We start from the raw sequence: 4,770 nt of genomic DNA, 5'->3' as shown, positions 1-4,770 counted from the left end.
AATATATATAATTGAATGTCACAATTAATCCACTTGCATTGGACTCACAAAATGCGATATTTTTTTTAGAGTTGTTCAATCTATAATGTCTCTCCACAACCTTATATGTTGAAAATAATTTAGAAATATTACACGCTAAGATGATTACAAAGTCAAAGAAAACATTAATAAAATTCTCATAAACATAAAGTTACCTAGTAATAATTTATTTCATCATAGGATCAAGTTCATAGTGTAACGAACACAATGTAGTTACCATATCCGTCTAAAGAGATATGATGATCAATTGATAATGTTTCCTGAATGAACAATACAAGTAAATATAATTAGTATCTGGTAAAACATGAAAACTAACAATAGTAGAGAAACCATAATTTTAAAATTACTCACTTTTTGAGGAATGGTGCTAAGTAACATTCTTCCCCCCTGTTATTTGTGATATTAAGCATTCTTCAATGTTTTTTGAAGAATTATTCATAAATCGTACTCTAACTGGACTCAACAATCCATAAGTATTCGATTTATTTAATTCTATACAAACACGGTGAATGTACCTAAATGGTTAAACAAAATACAAAGAACACATGAGGAATTAGTTTTATATAAAACAATGAATGTACCATGATGAGATATACTTATGTGCACCAAACTTGTAGTAACCCAATATCCAACCACCATTTTCCAACGATCATATCCTTTATATCTTTAGGAATGATAAAGAATTCATTTAACCCCTTTATCTCTGGATCATTCTCTAGCGCAAGAGTAAACATCGTGTCTTCATAGCGCATAATGTAACATAATATGTTGGAATATGATTCTTCAGAGGCAGCCAATAACCCTTTATGGATCTCTCTGTCGGTGGGGGGCGACTGAACATTTGCCTTTTATGCTTGCACCACGTACAACATTTCTATTAGGAAATTGATCAACAACATCATCGTCTTCATTTGTACACTGTCGAAAGTTCCACTAATTCTCTACAGTATAAAAAACACACATGAACACAAAATAGAATTAACACAATATATATCATACATTTCAGATAACACAATTCTCACTCTCACATACCACATATAACTCTTTTAATTCTTTCAATTATTTCATGCGAGTTTCCCGCACCGCTTCTAACTTCTCGTCAAATTCTTGCTTTTGTGTATCTATCTTCCTCTGAAGCTATTCCAATGTTTCTTATTTCACTTGTTCAATGCTTTTTTAAATGTACCAAAAAACACTCGCAGGCCGATGCCATCTCCAATCCCACAGGCACGCCACCATCCTCCTTTGTTCGATTGCTTCTACTAATATATCATGTCATGGTTCGGGAACAAAGGAACCTTCACGGGGTGACTTAACCAATGAATCCTATACAACATGATAATACATACATTGTTTATTACCAAAGGGATTTAACTAACACATAACATACAGATAACAAATTCTACTTACAATTTTCTTAATGACTGCTCTTGAGGCATCTGAAGTGTACTCTGCATCTGGTCTTTGTCGAGTCCACTTCCACTTCTCATGTCGTGATGGTGGAGATGATTTTTGATTACGACTCATGGAGTCCATATCTCTTAGTTGTTGTTTTTTCCAGCAATCATTGTTTTCTTAAGTTTCCTATATCCCCCGCGAGACAATCTATAGGGGTATTTGTTTTTAGACTTGTTCAACTTTCCTACTTCACTTTTAAAATATTTTAAACATAGGAAAAATATTAGCATCCATGGTTGTATCCATAAAATTATCAAAAAATACAACTCGTACTAACCATCACTATTATGGAAAACACTTATCACAACAATTGGAAAATGGATACCACCATGTTGGACCAACTGTTGTGAAGTAATGTGTGATTGTATATATGACGCTTTTCACCACAGTCGTGTGACCATGATTATAAGTCAAGTAGTACGCTACCTACCACAACGGTTACTTTAAACAATCGTTGGTGTATATCTCTCCCTATTACAACGATTACTTTAAACAACCTTTTTTGTACGTCTTTTAATAAAATAAAATAAAAATGTAGCAGTAGAACAACAACAAGAAAAACAAGAACAAGAACAAGAACAAGAACAAGAACAACAACAAAAACAACAACAATAATAACAAGAACGAGAATAATAAAAACAACAACAACAACAAGAATAAAAAAAACAAGAGCAACAATAAGAACAAAAACAAGAACAACAAGAGTAACAACAAGAACAACAACAACAACAACAAAAAGAACAACAGCAACAAGAAAAACAACAACAACAGTAACAATAATAAGAACAAACACAACTACCATTGCTAACTTGAATCCATTTTTCCTTGTCTCATTCAAGTTGGAGAAGAGGTGATGGAGTTTTGGAATTTGTTAATGAAAGAAATGAAGTTTTTGAGTTTTGTCTCCCCCAATCTACCATAACGGTTACTTTAAACAATTGTTGATGTATGTCTCCCCCTATCACAATGGTTACTTTAAACAACCGTTGTTGTACGTCTTTTAATAAAATAAAATAAAAATGCAGCAGTAGAACAACAAGAACAACAACAAGAACAACAAAAACAAGAACAGGAAGAACAAGAACAACAAAAACAACAACAATAATAACAAGAAGGATAACAACAAGAACAACAATAACAACAACAATAAAAACAACAAGAACAACAATAAGAACAACAACAAGAACAACAAGAACAACAACAAGAACAACAATAAGAACAACAACAAGAACAACAAGAGTAGCAACAAGAACAACAAGAACAACAACAACAACAAAAAGAACAACAACAACAACAACAACAAAAGTAACAACAACAACAACAATAACAATAATAAGAACAAACACAACTAACATTGCTAACTTGAATCCATGTTTTTCTTGTCTCATTCAAGTTGGAGAAGAGGTGATGGAGTTCTGGAATTTGTTAATGAAAGAAATGAAGTTTTTGAGTTTTGTTTATGGAAGAAATGATATTTTCGAGTTTGATTTAGTGGAGAAATAGAGATTCGTAAATGGAAGAAGATGTTTGGAGGTAGAAGATGAAGTTCATCTAAGTTTTAGGTTTCACATGGATCACTAATGGTAGTGTCTTGAGCGTTGATACTCACTAAATAGACGATAAAGATTTGTTTAAGAACGGTGAAGAAACTCAATAAACAAGCTTACTTTAATAAAAATAAAAAATAAATAAAATTGTATTTATCACAACGGTTAGTTTAAACAACCATTGTTACATGTCTTTTAATAAATAAATAAAGACAAAAATGTAGGTGCTAGGATTCAAACTCATGATCAGGTGTCATTTTTCACCATGGTAGGTACCTACAACCGTTATGAAATATCTTTTAGTAAATACCAACAAAAAAAGCGCCCCAAAAAAATTATTATCACGATTAACAGGAAGACCATTGTAAAATGGATGTTATGAAAGGTCTATTTTGTAGTAGTGCATGAACTCCTCAGAACTACGAGACTTCACAAACGTTTTCCAAACCTTCGTGTTAAGAAAATGATATTTCACCCACGGGCGCTCAATATTCGACTTAGACTTCATAAGATAATCACTAGGCATGGCAACATAACCCGTACCCACGGGTACCGACCCGAACCTGCCCTGAAGTTTACGAGAAAAACCCGCTTTGATTGTGTTTGGGTTTGGGTTTGGGTTTTCCCCAATTATAAAATATGAGGACGGGTCGGGTAACGGGGACACTAGTACCCACCCCGAACCCGCCCAGTTTATTTCATTATGTACATTATTATTTATTTTTGATAATTTAAATACTAAATATGTGGTTAATATTTTGATATTTTAATTTGAATTTATCATTTAAAATATTTGAAATGTATGTATAAATTTTTTTAGATTGTTTTATTTTATTATTTGTAATGTAATTTTATTTTGAAGAAAATAAATATTTCTGTTAAAAAAATTAATTTCACTAAAGGAATGATGGCGGGGCGGAGATACCCGAACCCAAGCCAAACCCGTTTGGGATGGGTTTGGGTTTTGATTCTCCATCCCCGTTTGGGTTTGGGGCGGGGAACGAGAATTGTTTGGGGATTCGAGTTTGTGTTTGGGGAGGTAAAAACCGTCCCTGACCCGCCCCGTTGCCATGCCTAGTAATCACTAGTGAGTCGTGACTTAAAACTTCTCTAAGTTGTACCAGAATAAGTGATCAATTTTTTTTTTCAACTTAGGATCATCACTATACTCAAACATCAACTACACATTTACACCAGTAAGTATGTATTAGTGTTTATATAAAATAATATCGAATAGATGAAAATAAAAATTAATATACCTGAACGTTTGTCCATATGCTATTTTGCACCTCAGTTGCTACATATTTTCAACCATCTAACAATATTCTAACTTTGCTATGTCCAAGGAACGCAACATAACTCTTAAAAATCGATGAATATGGACCATCAAGAATAGTATAAACAACACAAAACTTGACCAAGAGTTTGACACCCGAGTTGCGGACTTTTGCTAATTTAGTCATCATTGTGGCACCTCTTTGATGTTTTTTTTTCTGTTCTCCTAATACAGATTGAGAATTATTTGAACTTATTTTATTTGTATGCATAACTTTGTTGCTACTAGATGAAGAAGAGGTCATCTATTAGGACATAAAACAATCAACAAAAGCATCATCAACAATGACAACTTAATAATAACATCATTAACAATAACAGTGGCATCAAGACACAAACATCATCAACAATAGGATCATCAGCAAACATCATCAACAACAACAATGGCATC

Source organism: Lathyrus oleraceus, chromosome 2 (genome assembly GCF_024323335.1).
Source record: "Lathyrus oleraceus cultivar Zhongwan6 chromosome 2, CAAS_Psat_ZW6_1.0, whole genome shotgun sequence".
NCBI classification, from domain to species: Eukaryota; Viridiplantae; Streptophyta; class Magnoliopsida; order Fabales; family Fabaceae; genus Lathyrus; species Lathyrus oleraceus.
This window is presented reverse-complemented; position numbering follows the sequence as displayed.